The following is a 21,086-nucleotide window of genomic DNA, read 5'->3' on the forward strand; positions in this document are numbered from 1 at the left end:
AGCAGAGACATTACTTTGCCAACAAAGGTCCGTCTAGTCAAGGCTATGGTTTTTCCTATGGTCATGTATGGATGTGAGAGTTGGACTGTGAAGAAAGCTGAGCACTGAAGAATTGATGCTTTTGAACTGTGGTGTTGGAGAAGACTCTTGAGAGTCCCTTGGACTGCAAGGAGATCCAACCAGTCCATTCTGAAGGAGATCAGCCCTGGGATTTCTTTGGAAGGACTGATGCTAAAGCTGAAACTCCAGTACTTTGGCCACCTCATGCGAAGAGTTGACTCATTGGAAAAGACTCTGATGCTGGGAGGGATTGAGGACAGGAGGAGAAGGGGATGACAGAGGATGCGATGGCTGGATGGCATCACTGACTCGATGGATGTGAGTCTGAGTGAACTCCGGGAGTTGGTGATGGACAGGGAGGCCTGGCGTGCTGCGATTCATGGGGTCGCAAAGAGTCAGACACAACTGAGCAACTGAAGTGAACATTCCACTGTATGTCTGTACCACATCTTCTTTATTCATTTCTCTGTCAATGGACATTTAGGTTGCTTCCATGTCTTGGCTATTGTAAACCGTGTTGCAGTTAATATTGCGATGCATGTATCCTTTTGGATCATGTTTTTCTCTGGATATATGCCCAGGAGTGGGATTGCAGGGTCGCATGGTAGGTTTATTTTTAGTTTACAGAACCTCCATACTGTTTTCCATTGTAACTGTACCAATTTACATTCCCACCAACAGTGTAGGAGGTTTTATCCACACCCTCTCCAGCATTGGTTGATTGTAGATTTTTTGATGATAGCCACTTTGACTAGTATGCAGTGATGCCTCACTGTAGCTTTGATTTGCATTTCTCAAATAATTAGCAATGTTGAACATCTTTTCATGTGCCTCTTGGCCATCCGTATGTCTTCTCAGGTTAAATGTCGACTTAGGTCTTCTGTGCATTTTTTTGATTGGGTTGTTTTGATGCTGTTAGATGTCATGAGTTGTTTGTACATTTTGGAGACTAATCCCTTGTCAGTCATGAATGTAACTTTTTAACTTCCTGGTATTAAATGATTGAGATGCAACAAGGACTCCAAGTTGTAAGGTAGTAGTGAGTTATTTTGATCTAGAAAGTTAGAATAATAAACTAAAGCATAAACTAAATTATAATTTAGATAATTAAAGGGTGAAAAACAAATTCCTTTTAAACATATTGTGAAAACTGACTACAATGTTTGACTCATGTCAGGATTTTCTACATACTGAATTATCAAAGTGCTGACCCAAAGGTTTTTCTGATGCGAAGAGGCTTTGGCAAGAGATAGCAAGGTGACTCACCAGGCTTCTTCAGTTATTTTGTAAATGCATAGACTTCAACTGAAATTAAATTTGATATTTTAAAGTACTCATATATATTTGTTGAGTACTTCTACTATGGAAAATAAATTGGCTCCCTGGGTAAACTTTCTCATTGGAAAGGTTTAATAGCAATGTGAACTACAGTTCTTAACAAAACCTAGGTTAAAAAAAACACTAAGACTGTTGTTTCTTCAGGTAGAATTGTATTGCTATAAACTTCCATCTTAGAACTGATTTTGCTGCATCCCATAGTGTTTTGGTCATTGAGTTTTCATTGTCATTTGTTTCTGGGTATGTTTTATTTCCTCTTTAGTTTCTTCAATGATTGCTTGGTTATGTAGCAGTGTATTGTCTAACTTCCATATGTCTTTGTTTTTACAGAGTTTTTTTCCCTATAATTGATGTCTAATATCATAGTGGGAAGCTGCTATAGAGCACAGAGAACTCAGCTCAGTGCTCTGTGATGAGCTGGAGGGGTGGGATGGGGGTGTGTGGGAGTAAGGCTCTAGAGGGAGGGGATATATTTATGCGTGTGGCTAATTCATGTGTATAAACCTAACACTGTACAACCTAACACAACATTGTAAAGCAATTATATTCCAATAAAAAAATAAAATGGCCATAGTACTCAAAACTATTTACAAATTTAATATAATTTCTATCAAAATACCTATGACATTTTTCACAAGACTAGAACAAATAACCCTAAAATTTATATGGAATCACGAAAGACCCAGAATTGCCAAAGCAATCCTGAAGAAGAAGAATAAAGCTGAAGACATAACCCTTCCAGACTTCAGACTACACTACAAAGCCACAGTAATCAAAACACTGATATTAATATATAGATCAATGGACGATAATAGAGAGCCCAGAAATAAACTTGCTCACCTACAGTTAAATCTATAACAAAAGAAGTAAGAATATAAAATGAAGAAAGATAGTCTCTTCAACAAGTGGTGCTGGGAAAGTGGGACAGCTATATATAAATCAAAGATATCAGAACACTTCCTTATATCATATTCAAAAATAAACCCAAAATGGTTTAAAGACCTAAACATAAAATGATATCATAAAACTCCTAGAGAAGAACCTAGGCAAATCATTCTCATAAAAACTGTAGCAATGTTATCTTAGATCAGTCTCCTGATCCAAAAGAAATAAAAGTAAAAATGAACAAATCTACCTAATCAAATTTAAAGCCTTTGCACAGCAAAGGAACCATAAAGAAAAGACAAACTATGGACTAGGAGAAAATATTTGCCAATTATACAATCAACAAGGGACTAATATTCAAAATATACAAACAATTCAAACAATGCAATCAAAAAAGGGGACGATGACCTAAATGGAAATTTTTCCAAAGACGACATACAGATGGCCAACAAGCACACGAAAAGATGCTCACTAATTATTAGAGAAATGCAAATTAAAAACTACAATGAGGTACCACCTCATACCTGTCAGAATGGCTGTCATAATGGCACCCCACTCCAGTACTCTTGCCTGGAAAATCCCATGGATAGTGGAGCCTGGTGGGCTGCAGTCCATGGGGTCACTGAGGGTCAGACACGAATGAGTGACTTCACTTTCACTTTTCACTTTCACACATTGGAGAAGGAAAAGGCAACCCACTCCAGTGTTCTTGCTTGGAGAATCCCAGGGACCGGGGAGCCTGGTGGGCTGCCATCTGTGGGGTCGCACAGAGTCGGACACGACTGAAGTGACTTAGCAGCAGCAGTAGCAGTAAGAAGTCTACAAATAATACAGACTGAAGAGGGTGGGAAGAAAAGAGAACTCCTTACTGGGAATGTAAACTAGTGCAGCCACTATGGAAAGACAGTACAGAAGTTTCTTAAAAAACTAAAAATAGCTACCGTATGATCAAGCAATCCCATTCCTGGGTAAATGCCCAGAAAAAATAAAAACTCTAATTCAAAAAGATACATGCATCCCAATATTCACAGCAGCATTATTTACAGTAGCCAAGACATGAAAACAACCCAGGTGGCCATTAACAGATGATTAGCTTAAAAAGTTATGACTGTGTGTGTGTATACACACACACACACACACACACACACACACACACACACACACACACAGAGGAATATTACTTAGCCATAAAAAAGAATGAAGTAATGTTATCTGCAGCAACACGGATGGACCTAGAGAGTATTATACTTAGTGAAGTCAGACAGAGAGAGATTTACACTGTATGACATCATCTATATGTGGAAACTAAAAAATAATACAAATGCATCTATAAACAAAATAAAAAGAGACTCACAGATACAGGAAATAAAGTTATGGTTACCAAAGGAATGTGGCAAATTAGGACTATAGGATTAACAGATACAAACTACTACACATAAAATAGATAAGCAAAAAGGATGTACTGTATAGCACAAGGAATTATATTCAATATCTTATAATAACCTATAATGGAATATAATCAGAAAAAATTGCTGAATCACTAAGCTGTACACCTGAAACTAACATAATATTATAAATAAACTATATACTTCAATAGAAAAACACTTTCTGTATATTTTATAGGAGACAGAATTTTGCCATCAATTGCTGAAATGGCTTCTGAATTCACTGAAAAAATTGTTGAATTTTTATAGTTGTTATTCTCTTCCCTCTGCTTAGTATGCTCATGTCTACTAGGTCCGAGATCCTTGAAAGCAGGGAAGATGGGCAAGGATTCAGTCTATATATTGTACTTCATAACTTCCTGGAGAAAAAAAATGAAAGAATTTGTATGATAGAGCAATGAGACTTGGTATTTGGGGCACTTACTGATAAACTATGGTACGTCTCATGATAACACTAATTACCAGAGAATGTAGGGCCCTATAAATTTAATTCAGAGACAGTCGATACCCAAAGGTTTCACTGATACAGAGGTACAGCAGCTCAAATTCCTGCATTTATACAAGCAAAGGGTAAAAATCACAGTATTTCCTGGAATTAAACAGGGAGTGGGTGAGTATTAACAATTTATCCCTAGTCAATCCTTTGTTAGAAATGTTTCGAATGTAGAGATTATCACTCAGTGGTCAGAGAGTGGATGGTGATACGCCCCACTGATTTCATAGAGGCAGGTATGAAAATAACCTTCCAATGACCCCAAGCCATCTCATTCTGGGCATAATGCCGACTTCTGCACTCTGTGTTCCTTGATCACACCCTCTTCTTTATCAGAAATGAGGGACCTAAAGCCGAGGATTATAGAAGGATTATGGTGCAGGCCATGATCTGAATGCAGCTTGTTAAAAATATCTAACCCTTACAGCTCCTAGACTATAATCTGGTGTTGTCTTATTTGAGGCAACTTCTAAAACAATGATTTCAAGTCCTCTTTAAATCTATAGTCATGTACATGTTAAAAGTAAAGTGAGCCAGGATTAAAGTCATTTGGAAAAATATAGCACTTAAATACAATGACTTCATGTAATACCACAGCCAACTTCAGTTTGGATGTCTTTGCATACCATGACATAATCAATCAAAATTCAAGCAGTGGGTGTTGCCCCGAGGTCTTGTTTTTCTGGCAGAACAGGGAATCAGCAAGTACACAGTCTGCATATTTGGTCAAAAGACAATATTATTAAACTTGACCTTTCTATTTACATATGCTGCAACTGGCATACCTGAGATTTCAGGTATTGGTTTTTCTGACTCTGGTGCTAAAGATGTCAACAAGGAAAAATCAGTCCTTCTTGAAATGCTAGAAATGAAATTACATATTCTGGCAAGAGTGGTAGAATTCTCCCTTGCTAGAGGTTGGTAAAGTCACACACACAGGTGCTAATATTATAATTACTTAATGTATTAACTATAGAAGAACTGTGATGTGCTCTTTACTTCCCACTGAATTTATGAGTTCATTTTCTGTCCACTCTGAAGCAGGAGTCACAGTTCTGTTTGGACAGATCTGTGAGAGGTTAATCAAAGGTTGACACTCTCACTATAAACACGGAAATGTGAGATAAATTTTACCAAATTAAAATTCACAGCTGAGCTAAAAAGAGAGAGAGAAAGAGAAAGAAAAACAAATATCTTGGCATCAGAAATACAGAACTCAAAGCAAAATAAATGAGTGCACAAGCTGGCACTCAGACATCCTGATGGGGAGAGCAAATCCAGAAATAAGCTCTAATATCTAGAGATTAGGGCTTTAATGATCCTGAGGAAACAAGTTGCATAGCCCTGGGATCATGCAAGGCAGAGAGCTGGAAATAAGACCTGGTCATAAAATCGGATCCATGGGTAGCATACATCCTCCATGGAAAGGGAAGGATAAACACTGCACCCCCCACCACCACTGACCCACGGAAAGACTAAGAAAGCCTGCTACATGCCCAGGGCTCAGGATAGGGATAAAAGTCTCCCATGAAAAACACAATGCCAAAGTCTGAATTTATAGACCTTGCATTTACCTTGTAATGCAATAATCACAAGCTGAGTTATAAATGCGAATACTTGACTTGAATAGGAGTTGAATAGATGAAACTCTGGCAGGTAAAGCAGAAGCAAAACCACTACTCAGAGAAAATAAAATCCTGTGTCTTTGAAAATTTGTAATCTCATATCTAAATTATTCATGGGCCCAAGGATATGTCATAATTAGAACTGTAAAACACAGTTGAACAACAATAAAAATACTGTATAACAAATTAAAGGTATTTGGATAAATCGGTACTTGGAAGATAATTTAGTTTTAAATATATATGTATATGTGCATGTATATAAATAAAGAAAGACTAAAAATTAATGAACTAAGCATTCACCTAATAAATTAGAAAAGGAACAGTATAAACTTAAATGAAAAGGGATATAAAGATAAGATTCAAAATTAATGAAATAGGAAACACATACTTGAGAGGAAAAAGGAAATTAAAAACATGAGGAATAATGACAGAAACTGAACTGCAGGAACAGAAATGGTTTTCTAAATCATTAAAATATTATGCCAATATATTTGAAAATGTAAAGAGTAGAAACTTTTCTAAAAGTATATAAATAACTAAAATTGACTCAAAATAGACACAGGGAGTAAAGTCCTAGTGAGGAAACTGAAACAGTATTCTAAAAATTACTCAAAAATTCACTGGCCCTAATATTTTTATGGTAACCTTTACTAAAGCTTCTGGTAACATTTTTTAAGGCTCATATATCCTTGATATCCAAACAGACATGGGTTATAAAGAAAACAAAATTATGGGCCAACTTAATTATAGGTACAGTCATAAAAATGCTTAAATAAAATATTAGCAAAATGAATTTCTCCAAGTATACAAAATAAAATATATCTTCACCAAGAATTTACTCCACAAATTCCAGCCTGACTTCACATGAGACAATTGATGCTACTATTAATATAACAAATGTGAAAAACAGATTAAAGGAGAAAATCTGTGTTTTTTAAATATACACAGAAAACCTCATGGTAAAATTCAGTGGCCATTCATGTTAAAATCCTCTAGCAAACTATAGAAAATCTTGTTGTGAAAGGCAGTCAGCTATTGGTTCCAAACATCCTTATAGGATGTTTCTGAATAGGCCAAATCTCACGGTCTTAGCCAGCCTATTCTTGAGCCATTTCTGCAGCTAGTCACACAGCCAATTAAAATAGATTGAGGCAATTGTGACAAGACTTCAGGACAACAACTTGTTCTGTGGGGGACGACTGGCTCATTTACTGCTTGATGTAAAAGGTGCTGAGTTCTCAGCCCTGGGTTTTGCAGCTTGGCACACCCCACAATGAGGTCCTTGGGGGTCAGGAGAACTGGCATTGCCCTGCTGATGCTCATGCTGTTTGCTCTGTGTGAATAACAAACTGTCTTGCTCTGATCCACTGAGTCTCCTTATCGACTTTAGGCATCTATGGAGTGATGGCAAGACAACCTGATGCCTTGTGTCTCTTTTGGAGTCTTGTTACTTTTTGTAATTCTCAATGAGGTTGGAGTTCTTCCCTGACAAATGATTTCTACAAAAAGCATAAAGCATCACCAAAGTGGAAATGATGCCCAGTTGTGTATGTGTCTGGTGATGAAAGTAAAGTTTGATGCTGCAAAGAATGATACTGCATAGGAACCTGGAATGTTAGGTTCATGAATCAAGGTAAATTGGAAGTAGTCAAACAGGAGATGGCAAGAGAGAACATTGACATTTTAGGAAATCAGTGAACTAAAACGGACGAGAATGGATGAATTCAACTCAGATGACCCTTGTATCTACTACTGTGGGCAAGAATCCCTTAAAAGAAAAGGCAGAGGAACTAAGAGATCAAATTTGCCAACATCTATTGGATCATAGAAAAAGCAAGAGAATTCCAGAAAAACATTACTTCTGCTTCACTGACTACGCTAATGCCTTTGACTGTGTGGATCACAATAAACTACGGAAAATTTTTAAACAGATGGGAATACCAGACCACAATACTTGCCTCCTGAGAAACGTGTATGTAAGTCAAGAAGCAACAATTAGAACCGGACGTGGAACAATGCACTAGTTCAAAAGTGAGAAAGAAGTCCATCAAGGCTGTATATAGTCACCCTGCTTATTTAATTTATATGCAGAGAACATCATGCCAGGCTAGATGAAGCTCAAGTTGGAATCAAGATTGCTGGGAGAAATATCAATAATCTCAGATATGCACATGATACCACCCGAATGGCAGAAAGTGAAGGAGAACTAGAGAGCCTCTTGATGAAAGTGAAAGAGGAGAGTGAAAAAGTTGGCTTAAAACTCAACATTCAAAAAACAAAGATTATGGCATCCAGCCCCATCACTTCATGGCAAATAGATGGGGAAGAAATGGAAACAGTGACAGACCCTATTTTTGGGCTCCAAAATTACTGTGTACTGTGACTGCAGCCATGAAATTAAGACATTTGATCCTTGGAAGAAAAGCTATGACAAACATAGACATCACATTAAAAAGCAGAGACATCATTTTGCTGACAAATGTCTATATAGTCAAAGCTATGGTTTTTTCCAGTAGTCATGTATGTATGTGAGAGTTGAACTATAAAGAAGGCTGAGTGCCAACGAACTGATGCTTTCGAACTGTGGTGCTGGAGAAGACTCTTGAAAGTCCCTTGGACAGCAAGGAGATCCAACCAGTTGATTCTAAAGGAAATCAATCCTGAATATTCATTGGAAGGACTGATGCTGAAGCTGACGCTCCAATACTTTGGCCACCTGATGCAAAGAGCTGTCTCACTGGAAAAGACCCTGATGCTGGGTTAGACTGAAGGCAAGAGAAAAAAGGGACGACAGAGGATGAGATGGTTGGATGACATCACCTATTCAATGAACATGAGTTTGAGCAAATTCTGGGAGATAGTGAAGGACAGGGAAGCCTGGTGTGTTGCAGTCCATGGGGTCACAAAGAGTCAGACACAACTGAGCGACTGAACAACAAGCATCACACAACAGGGAAATGTTAGAAATAGTCTCTTTAAAGCCAAGATTAAGACAATGATGCTCCAATCACCATATCTATTCATCACTGACCTGGAATTTCTAGTCAGTGCAAAAGATGAGAAAAAGAAATACAGTATAAAGATTAGGAAAAATTTAACAAAATTGTTTTTATTCATAGATTAAATGATTGTAAGAAAATCCAAGGCAATCTACAAACTACTAAAAGTAAAAAGAGAGCTTATCAAGGTTGTTACATTTAAGATCATTGTATAAAAATCAGTTAGTTTCTACATACCCCAAACTACAATTAGAAAATGTAAAAAAAATTGTTTAAATTCTGTCTACAACAACAAAAACTACAGTTATCTAGGCATCAAAAAACAGACAGTCAAGGCCTTCAAGAATAAATTATAATCTTTCCTAAAGGACAGGAATAAAGGTAAAAATCAAGAGATATAATTATAGATAAGAATAATTCACAAAAATGTTAAATTTTCCTTCCAATTGTCCTCTAAACCCACTGTTTTTCGAAGAGAAATGCCATTAGAGCTTTTCAACAGCCTTACCAAACTGATACTAATTTTATAATGGAAGAGCAAAAGGCCAAAAATAGCCAAGGAAATTTTGAGGAAGACTAAGAAGAAATCTTACGGGAGATACTGATAAATTTTATTACATTAATTTTTTTAACTTCTATATTACACAAGGAACCATTAAAGTTAAACAATAACAACAAAAAAGGCACAAAATAACAACAAAATTGAGAGGAGTTGTTCACAATACATATAACAAGCAAAGGATTAGTATCCAGAATACAGAAAAGAACTCAAGGATGACTCAGTAGAAAAAAGTGCAAAAAATACATGCATTAATTCACAGAAAATTTAAATAACCAATACACATATTAAAAATTTCAACAGGAAAATGTAGATTAAACTACAGTAAAACTCAAAGAACATTCTGCTAACACATGAAGACTGTATTCTTATATTCTTGTATTCTATATTCTTTATAGTAAAGAAAGGCTGAGGATCTGATCCAGATTAAAGGTCAAAGACTTGTGACAATCAAATAATATGCCTGATTCTGAACAAAGAAGAACATTTCTATAAAGGGCATCATTAGTCAATGGACAAAATTGTGAGTGGTAGATTAAAGTATTATATGTTAATTTTTTTGAAGCTGATTATTATACTGGGATAAGATGAGAGGTTCTTATTCTTAGGAAATATGCATTCAAAGATTTTGGTATAAGAGGGCACAATGCAAACAGTTTAATCTGAAATGACTCAGAAAATATGCATATATAGAGAGAATGATAGAGCAAATCAGGCAAAGTCTTTTAACAATTAGTGAATCTGGATAAAGAGTATATGACAGTTCTTTGTACTATTTTGAAAATGTTTATACTAAGTTTGAAAATGTTTCCAAATTAAAATTTTCTTAAAATTTAATGACTGCACTCAGATACCATTTTATACCTGTCAGATTAGCAAAAATTTAATAGTTGGATAATATCAAGTGTTGTTGAGGATGTGGGAAATGGAAACTCACACATTTTGATAAATCCACATTGGAAAATAATTTCCTACTTTCTAGTAAAGTTTAACATATACTATTATCCAGCAAGTGTACTTCTGGGTTTTTCCTCTAGAGAAACTTTCATACATGTGCTATAATGAAAGTGTGCTCATTGCCACATAGTTTGCATATTTGGTCAAAAGAAAATATCATTAGACTTGGCCTCTCCACTGACCCATGCTATGAATGGCATGCCAGAGATTTTCAGTGCTGGTTTTTCTGTGTCTGGTGCCAAAGCTGTCAATGAGGAAAAATGGTCTTTCTTGAAATATCAGAAACAAAATTATATATTCTGGCAAGAGTGATAGAACTCTTCCTTGCTAGAGGTTGGTGAAGTCATACACAGACGCTAATACTATCATTATTTGGTGTTTAAATATGGAAGACTGTCGTGTGCTCTTTGTTGCCCTCTGAATTGGTAGCTTATTCAGTGTTTACACTCAAACAGGGTGGTGTTTTCACATGGTAAAAAATTAGAAATATCAGAAAAACCTAAATATCTATCAGAAGAGATTTGATATAAATAAATTATAGTGTCGCAAAAAAATGTACATTTCTATAGCAGTTAAAAAATACTAAATCTACTTATACCATCATAGATAAATCTCAAAAAAATGTAAGGATGAAATATTTGAAAAAGCAGATCATAAAAGGAGAGGTAAAAGAAATACTATACTATTTGTCTACATTTAAAATTTTTAAAAAACAATAATATATATCACCTATGAGCACATACACAAGCATGTGTGGGAAGCATACACACCAATTTCAGTTTAAAATAACAACTAAAAGGGAAGAAAATGGAATGAATGGGGAATAGCCTTAAAATACATTGGCAATTTTTTTTCTTAAAAAAAGGAGACAGATATAACATTGCTAATAGTTATAAAATTTGTTAAAAAAAAAAGATTTTTGTGCATGAAAACATATTGAACAATTCAAAACGAAAAAAAATTTTAGTAGTTATTTATTTGGCTGCATTGGGTCTTAGTTGAGGCATGCAAGCCTAGTCACCCTGTAGTACGTGGGATCTCAGTTTCCTGACTAGGGATTGAACTTGCGTCCCCTGCATTGGAAGGTGGACTCTCAACCAATGGACCATCAAGAATTCCCCCAAAACAAAAACAATTTTTAAAGAAGACAAAGCTACGGCTTTTCCCATAGTCATGTACAGATATGAGAGCTGGACCATAAAAAAGGTCGAGTGCTGAAGAATTGATGCTTTCAAAATGTGGTGCTGGAAAAGACTATTGAGAGTCTCTTGGACTGCAAGGACATCAAACCAGGCCATCCTAAAGGAAATCAACCCTGAATATCCATTGGAAGGACTGATGCTGAAGCTCCAATACTGTGGCCACCTGATGGGAAGAGCCAACACATTGGAAAAGACTCTGATGCTGGGAAAGATTGAAGGCAGGAGGAGAAGGGGGCAACAGAGGATGAGGTAGTTGGATAGCATCATTGACTCAGTGGACATGAGTTTGAGCAAACTCCGGGAGATAGCAAAGGACAGGGAAGCCTGGCATGCTGCACTCCATGGGGTCGCAAAGAGTCGGAGATGATTAAGCAACTGAACTACAAATAGATGGGTATTATTAGCACTCCTTGGAACTCCACAGTATACCCATAATTTCAAAGGAGATTCAATATTTAAAGCACTCTTAAAAATATGATATAATAATAACACATAATATTTTATTGTAATATCTTAGAGTAACTCAGGGAAATATAGTTTATAGGTTTTCACTTTTCAGAAGTAGATATAGGTGATTCCTTTTCCTTTGAATTGTCCTTTACAAATCATCAGGTATATACTGAGCTATACTTAAGATCTCAGTGCTTTTATACTTTTCCTATGAAGTCTTAGTATGTTTAGAAAGAGCACTTTAAAATATGATTACTATAAATTCCTGCTGTGTGCATATAACACACTATTGCTATAACCTCCCTAAGGCATTGCACTACCAAATAATACTTTTTTTCTTCTTTGAAAGATTAAGCTGCTCAAGTTTTTTCAAAATAATGTTTCCTTTTTAACTTAACATTCATAAGCAGAAATTACATGGTTCATTTAACTTGAATGCACTATTATGAAACAAACTCAACTTACTTGTTTAGAAACTGCTCTCCTTTAGAAAACAAACTTGTAGTTGGGAAATAATGAACATTACTTTATTTCTTCTTTACCAGATAGGGTGCTTATCAATGCCAGGAATGAAAATTGTGGTGTTCTAATGCTCAGCTTTTGCAGAATTTGATCACTTAAAACAATCCCTTGATAACAACTTTAAGATAATCTTATCAGAGCATAAGAGAAGCTTGGAGGTTTGAAGGAAATGAAAATCTTGACCAACACATTCTGAATTATTTGTGATAAACTGAAATGACGTGATGCAGAAACGATAACTATTTAATGAACAATGAGTAGCAAACACCCATGAGTGTAAGATGCTGTTTCGCACTTGGAAGATAGAAGACACAGAACCTTCAGAAAACATGGAGTAAAGAAGACAAAGAGAGAGACAGACAATGTTAGAGACACTTATTAGCAAGGTTCAGAGATGCCCAAAAAATATGCTGTCAGGGAAGCTGATGTGTATAAAGTGTACAAGTTCCTAGTAAGATGCTTCTAGAAAGAGTGGCCAAAAAAGAGAAGAAATAGGAAATCTGCAGAAGACATCTAAGTATGGAGTGTGTACATGTGGAGGGCACTGGCTGCTCAACCAGAGCCATGCAATCTTGGGTGATTCATCAGGAGCAAATAAACAAATATTTGCCTATCTTCTGCAGCACACACATAGAGCAACTCACCCAGACTTGTCAGCTGTTCTCAATAGATGTTTCTCAACCTTCTGATGAAGGCAGGAGACATTCTCATGCAGCAGTGGTGCAGAGTGAGGGAAACAGCAATCAGTATATTATAAAATGTAGTTTATTTCCGTGAAATAAGACTGAAGATAAAACAACACCAATAATATAGATAGACCACCTCAAATAGAAGTAACTGGTACTGTGAACTGCTCCTTATAAAATGTAGAAAATACTACTTGTCCCCACAGTTCATTCATCTATTAAATATTCACTACATGTCTATTATACGGTAGGCAAAGATTTCCAAAACAGCAAACATAAAAGAACTATGAAAGAAAAAAATTGATAAATATATTATTGACATATGTAAAAGATATAGAAGAATGCATATAAATAATTAAAAAAAAATAGTCCATGTTCTAAAGCAGGTAAAATATTTAAACAGTCACATCATAAAATAAGGATATCAACTGGCCAGTAATTTTATGAAAAGGTGCTCAACATCATTAGTTACCAAGGACAAAAGATAAACTAAAACCACAGTGAGATATACTATCCATCACCAGTGCACATGAGAATGATCAAAATGAAAAGGACAAAAGGGCTAACAAGCAACCAGAACTCTAATTCACTACTACTGGGAAATTAAGTTTGTACAATCATTTTGGAAAATAGTTTGGAAACAGCTATTGAACAAAGCATATATTTGCCTTAGGTCCCAGCAATTTGAATTTTGAGTATACCAGACAGAAATGAGTACATATTTATGTTCATCAAAAGACATATACAAGAATGTCCATAAGAGCTTTATTCATCAAAGTGAAAAAAACTGGAAACACCCTGAAGGTCCCATGATGATAGAAGATATAAAATAAACTGTGACATAGCTGTATAATAGAATGTTATACAACTATTGCTACGCAAAGTATGGACAATTCTTATAGATGTAATATTGAGTGAAAGCTAGACACATGCCATATGATTCCAATGATGTGAACATAAAAGTATTAAAATTAATTCATGGTGAACAGAACAGCAGTTATTTTCACATTGGGGATTGGGGGAGGAAGTGGGCATTGCACAAGAAAGCCTTCTGGGTGCTTTCATTGTTCTGTATTTTTATCTGAGTTGTGATTACCTGGGTGCATAAATACATAAAAAAATAAACCAGCTGTACTAGTAATAAGTAATAGCTGTATAGGTTGCTACTTTGCTCTCTGTAAGCTATACCACAATTAGAAATGAAAGAAGAGAAAAGTAAAGTGAAGAAAGAGAGGATAGGAAGGGAGAGGAGGGGGCAAGAAAGCAGATGAGCACTCTTACAACATGCCACTGCTTCAGACACTGTGATTTAACAAGGAAGCACCAAAGAACCTCTGGTAATTTCTGTAATAATATTCTCTGATTTGTTACCAAGCTGTGATAATCCAGCATCTCTGAACAGTAGAATATTTGTTCTTTGGCAGTTCTGATCAGAATACAGCTTTCTTTATAGGTCTATCTTACAAACAATTCATCTTAATGTTATTTGTTCTTGAACAGTAACAGACTTTGGGGATAAAATTAAACTATTTACCTTGATATAGAGATTATTTTCCATTAAAATCACAGACATAAAAAATAACTTATTTTGGCAAAAGAGTGAGCACTTAAATTATTTTAATGTGGTGGTGTGTGGTAATGGTGCGTGTTCAGTCGTGTTCAACTACTTGCGACCCCTTGGACTGTAGCCCTCCAGGCTCCTCTGTCCATGGGATTATACAGGCAAGAATACGGGAGTGAGTTGCATTTCCTCCTCCAGGGGTCTTCCCGACCCAGAGACTGAACCCATGTCTCCTGCGTTGGAAGCGGATGCTTTATCACCGAGCCACCAGGGAAGCCCCAAATTATTTTAATAGTAATTATGAAATAAAGTCAATTTCCACATTAATGACAAATTATGGCAGCTGAAAAAAAAACCCAAATCACAATCCAACAGAAACCTACCTCTCATCAAGCAAAAAACAGTGATAAAATATGCCCATATGTATAATAGATATATAATTCATAAAAATAAATGTCAAAAAGGACTCAACCATCTCTCACAAAAAAAATTCAGCTAACACATGTTGTACAAATTACTTCAATTCCTGCTCAAGAAAGAAAACACACTTAAAGCATATAAGAGGTAAATAATTACTATTTTTGTAAAATACAATTTAAGACAAACTAAAAGATAGGTGATCTCTGTCTTACCAGAATGCATTAAATTTTGAAGCAATTGGTTCATTTATTTCATAGGAAATTAATTTTGGCAAAATTTGATACACTACTAAGCTTCATAAAAAATTTTTAATTGGACACATAGACTTGAATTTTGTAAAAGAAAAGTGGTTCCATTCACCATGTAAATAAAAAGCATATTGCCAATAAAAACCCTCTGCCCACTCTAATTTAACTCCTAAACTAGAAAATACAGACACACCAGTATTAAAATTGGCAAAGAATATTCCACAAAAGAAGAAATACAAATAAATAGCCAAAAAGCACATAAAGTGATTTCTACTTCCCTAGTAATCAAATAAATACAAATCATACATCAAGAAAAAGCAATTTTTAATCTATAATATGAAAGATATTTTTTAAATTATGAAAGTGACAGATAAAACTACAAAGGAAGATTTGGGGAAAGGAATTTTAATTTGAGGTGCAACTTCCGTACTGAACAAAGGGTAAATAGATGAGCAAAAATATAAAGTACACATTGGGCAATTTAGAATTTGGTGAAACTGGTACCAATTCCATGCCAGTGCTAATTTTTATGCTTAGGTATCACTTTTTTTTTTTAAGTTTAGAAGTACTAAACACTCCTAGCTGTCACAGTAAAGAATTCTATTTTTATTTTAAAATGGTTAAAACTGTATAAAAGACACTGATTTTTCTCTTAGATAGCCACTTCTATGGTATAAAGCTAGGGTTTTTATAAGATGGCTATAACTGAATACTGTTTCTTATATGGTGGCATCTTACTCTGATTATTAGGAGAGTACATAGAAATAAACAACTTGAGCAATAAACTTGCCAATCTGAACCCATAAAGTGAAAAGCATAATTCACAAGGCCATATATTAGATGGCATTTTTCTCTGCACACTGATGGTTGATACCAGAAAATACTACTCTACTCTAGAACAGAAGTGTATCCTGTGTTTATGAGTCTCCTGCTGAAAGTGAAATGTCTTAATACAGATAAAATTATATACTCAAGATATTTTTAAACCATAAAGATAGTTTGCTCTGAAATCACTAATAATGGAGCTAGAATGAAGAAACAATGGCCAACAATTTATGAAGAATATTTAGGTCCAAGCTGGGATAGAGGGAAGGGACAGGATGGAAAAGCGGATCAAATCTCCCCTCCCTTGTTTGCATTTAAGCTCATTAGCTCTTGCATTAGCCCCAAGATAGTTCAGGACCCTTAAAATATTTGGAAGTGCAAAGATCTAGGTAGCAAAATTGTCCATAAAGTGATTTTCAGACTTTCAGGGAAGTTTTTCAACACATATAGAAAAGAAGTACATGTAATTCACCAGTCTCCCGAAGCTTAAGTTTGAACTTAGAAAAAAGCAGTCTAGGCAACAGATGGGCCTCAGATTTGGTGGGGTGACCTTATAACTTATCATCCAAACAAGGAACTTTTCAGAGTACAAGACAGTGCTGATAATAAGACTACTGGGCAGGGGAGAAGAGAGAGGGTCGGCTATGAGTTTAGAGGAAGGGGCAGCAGCATCATGCTCCATGCCCAGTGAGGGAAGTGGAAACTTGGAGACTTCCATCTCTCCTGCATATGAAAGGCAGGTTACCAGCTTATCTTCCTTGGCCTTTTTTTCTTTCCTCACCTCTTATATCAAGATACTTCTTTCCATTCAGAATTCAAAGCATGTTGCAACTCCAGTTATAATTAATCTCACTGTGTGTGGAAATTCTGATAATTCAACACATTTTTAAAAATCCCTACAACTTCATACTGCCATTTTATTGATTTGCCAGTTTTCTAGCCTTTGTATTGGCCTCATGCAAAACTACCTTAACTAAACTATATTCCAAATCAAATTAGGGGCTTTAAGAGACAATCTATTTTAAGAAATTTTCAATAACATTGTTCCTTATAGAATTCTCTTTTATAAGAATGCCCCAGAGAGAATCTGCTCTGAGTAAAAAGAAGTGTTATAATTCTCCCTATGGGTCTGTATCTAAATTAAGGACTGAAGTGTGTAACTTAGACCATTTCTTGTTTTACTGAGAGTATTAGAAAACTCAGTGCCAAATCTGAAGCCCAGTCATACAAGTGGGTGGGTCATTATGATCAGCAAATTTAGTCTTACTTCTTATTAACCTGGGTCCCACCTTTGTTTTTTCCTGTTGTTTTACTGTATTTGTAAATCATGCTACTTTGTAATATTTCATGCCTCTTTAAGTCCTTGAAATCCTTCTTGGATTAAGATTCAGTTACAAGAACAAGAAGGAATAGGAACAGAGGAGACAGAGCAATTGTCTCCAAATGCTACTTTTGCTTTTAATCAATGTCAGAATCAAATCTGGTTCCAAATCAACCTGTCTCAGTTCTGTCCCCTCTGAAGAACAAGGCCCAGGTGCCTGAGAAGCTCCTATGGGGCCAGAGGGTCACAAAAGATTCTCTGTGGCCTTGTTTAAACTCATGTTATTTCCCATCCTAAACAAAGGGGACACTAACCACCCACCATCAGGAGGCAGTGCCCTGCAAGTTGCCTCCTCTCAGAAGTGATGTGCTGAGCTGAGCTGCACACTTGCTCTCACCTGGTGCTGCATGGCCAACATTGCACATCTTCAGAAAAACTTTGTTGTTGCTGTAGTTTAGCTGTTAAGTCATGTCCGACCCCGGGTCAGTTGTGACTCTTGTAAGCGTAACTGTAGCCCACCAGGCTCCTCTGTCCATGGGATTTCCCACACAAGAATACTTGCCTTGTGACAAATGCAATTTATGAGCAAGGAAGCATTTTTTTTTCTTAGAGCAAAGCTTAGGTCACACACAGGGACGAGAACCACAATGACAGCTTCCCTAACTCCAAGTACTAATCTCTCAAGCTTGCCAGTCCAGACAATCATCAACCACCTGGCTCAGAGCTCTTTATGCACTGGAACACGTAGAAGATTGACTATGAAAAACTGCAGGAGGAAGTTACCTGTGGCAAACCTGACAGATATGAACAACAGATGTGGAAATGAACAGCTGATCAGAGGAAAAATATGTGTGACAAACCATATGATACATATCAGAGAGTCTTGTTAGAAATCCATTCATACCAGAATTTTTCATCTGTTGTGCTTTGCATTTTTTTAGGAGGTAAAGTCCAGCCTTCCAAAACCGTTCCTACTATTGTCGTTTGCCTAATTTCATTTACATATGTATATATATGTAAATGGGCTTCCCTTGTAGCTCAGTTGGTAAAGAATCTGCCTGCAGTGCAGGAAACCTGGGTTTGATCCCTGGGTTGGGAAGATCCCCTGGAGAAGGAAATAGCAACCCACCCTAGTATCCTTGCCTGGAAAATCTCATCGACAGAGAAGCCTGGTGGACTGCAGTCCATGGGGTCACAAAGAGTCGGGCACGACTGAGCAACTAACACTTATATATGTAAAAGAATCAAGACTTTACACATCTGCTATATTTGGCTCTGTAGTCAATGATTTTTGTTGCTGTTTAGTCGCTAAGTCATGTCCAGCTCTCATGACCCCATGGATTGTAGCCCACCAGACTCCTCAGTCCACGGATTTTCCGAGCAAGAATACTGGAGTGGGTTGTGACTTCCTTCTCCAGGGGATGCTCCCGACCTGGAGATTGAATCTGGGTCTCCTGAGTCTCTTGCATAGGCAGGCGAATTCTTTACCACTGCATCACCTGGGAAGCACTCAAATATTTATAAAAATTGTAAACATAAAGTAATGAACTTTAAACTCAAGAGACCTGGGTTTGGCCCCAGGCAGCTGGGTGCCCTTGGGAAGACCTTTTTGAGATTTTTATATCCTAGTTCTTGGGATAGACCTGTGGTTCTCAAATATTAATGACAGGTGGGTTAAAATGAAGATTCCTAGGTAGGTAGAGTCACTCAGTTTAGTCGCTAGGTTTAGTCACTCAGTTGGTCCGACTCTTTGTGACTGCATAGACTGTAGCCTGCCATGCTTCTCTGTCCATGGGATTCTCCAGGCAAGAATACTGGAGTGGGTTGCCATTCCCTTCTCCAGGAGATCTTCCCAATCCAGGGATCGAACCTGGGTTTCCTATGTTGCAGGCAAATTCTTTACCAACTGAGCCACTAGGGAAGCAGATTCCTAGGCCCTACTCAAAAGCTACCACATTTTAATTCTTGAAGGTGGAGACAGGAGTCAGCTTTTTTCTCCAGGTGATTCTGATTTGGATATCTAAGCAACACATTTTCAGAAACTCTAGAGGAGAAGACCTCCTCGCATACTTTTAAAAAATCTGTAATATTCTGGTTCATAATTAGTTCAAGTTGACTTTTCAGCATCCTTTTCCCAAAGATCCTACCTCAAGAGTCCATCTGCCCTCTTGATTTTTTGTCTGCCTTTCATGGACTTGAAGACATAAGAAAATGATCACAAGAATTTCCCATTAGTCCTATCTGGGTATCAGTAATCTTGTAACAGACTTCCCTGGTAGTCTAGTGGTTAAGAATCCACCTGCCAATGCTGGGGATACAGCTTCAAGCCCTGGTCTGGAAAGATTTCACATGCTGTGGGGAAACTAAGCCCATGTGCCTAGAACCCTTGCTGTGCAGCAAGAGAAGCCACCACAATGAGAAGTAGCCCCACACACTGCAACCAGAGAGTAGCCCCCACTCAAAACTAGAGAAGGCTTGCATGCAGCAACGAAAACCCAATGCAGCCAAAAATAAATTTAAAAAGTAATAATAACCTTGCAGTGAGCAGATTACCTAATAGCAATATAGTCATGATGGCTTCATTATCATTTTCTTTCACAATGTGACTAAATCAAGGACAATTATTCACTAGGGCATATTACTGTTAATAATACCTTTTTAAAAAATAATAAGTAAACAGATTATCAAAGGCCTTCTGCTAGCTTCTGCACACCAGTAGTACAGAAAACAGTTTTAAACACTTAGCTTTTAATTCTGGGCTAAATATTTAATTTTAATGATCACAAAATATGAAACAAGGTTACATAGCCATATTTCTAACACGTTTTCTCACTGTATAAACAGTGGCCACAGGACCGTAAAAGGTCAGTTTTCATTCCAATTCCAAAGAAGGGCAGTGCTGAAGAGTATTCAAGCTACCGTATAATTGCACTCATTTCACATGCTAGCAAAGTAATGCTCAAAATCCTTCAAGCTAGGCTTTGTAGTATGTGAGCTGAAAACTTCCAGATGTAAAACTTGGATTTATTGAAAAGGCAAGGAACCAGAGATCAAATTGCCAACATCTGTTGGATCATAGGAAAAGCAAGAGAATGCCAGAAAAACATCTACTTCAGCTTTATTGTCTAAAGCCTTTGACTGTGTAGGTCACAACAAACTGGAAAATTCTTAGAGACAGGAATACCAGACCACATTACCTGTCTCCCAAGAAACCTGTATGCAGGTCAAGAAGCAACAGTTAGAACTGGACATGGAACAAAGGACTGGTTCAAAATTGGGAAAGGAGTATGTCAAGGCTGTATATTGTCACTCTGCTTATTTAACTTACACGCAGAGCACATTATGCGAAATGCCAAGCTGGATGAAGCTCAAGCTGGAATCAACATTGCCAGAAGAAATATCAATAACCTCAGATATGCAGATGACACCATCTTAATGGCAGAAAGCGAAGATGGGAACTAAAGAGCCTCTTGATGAGTGAAAAACTTGG

At 36.7% G+C, this 21,086-nt stretch overlaps 1 protein-coding gene across 1 annotated transcript in view; it reads right to left on the reverse strand.

The window, feature by feature from the left end:
- CRYBG1 (crystallin beta-gamma domain containing 1) overlaps positions 1 to 21,086 on the reverse strand; it is a 228,456-nt gene that overhangs the window by 183,903 nt on the left and 23,467 nt on the right. The gene's annotated exons all lie outside the window — the stretch shown is intronic.

This window comes from Capricornis sumatraensis, chromosome 13, assembly GCF_032405125.1.
Source record: "Capricornis sumatraensis isolate serow.1 chromosome 13, serow.2, whole genome shotgun sequence".
Lineage (NCBI taxonomy): Eukaryota > Metazoa > Chordata > Mammalia > Artiodactyla > Bovidae > Capricornis > Capricornis sumatraensis.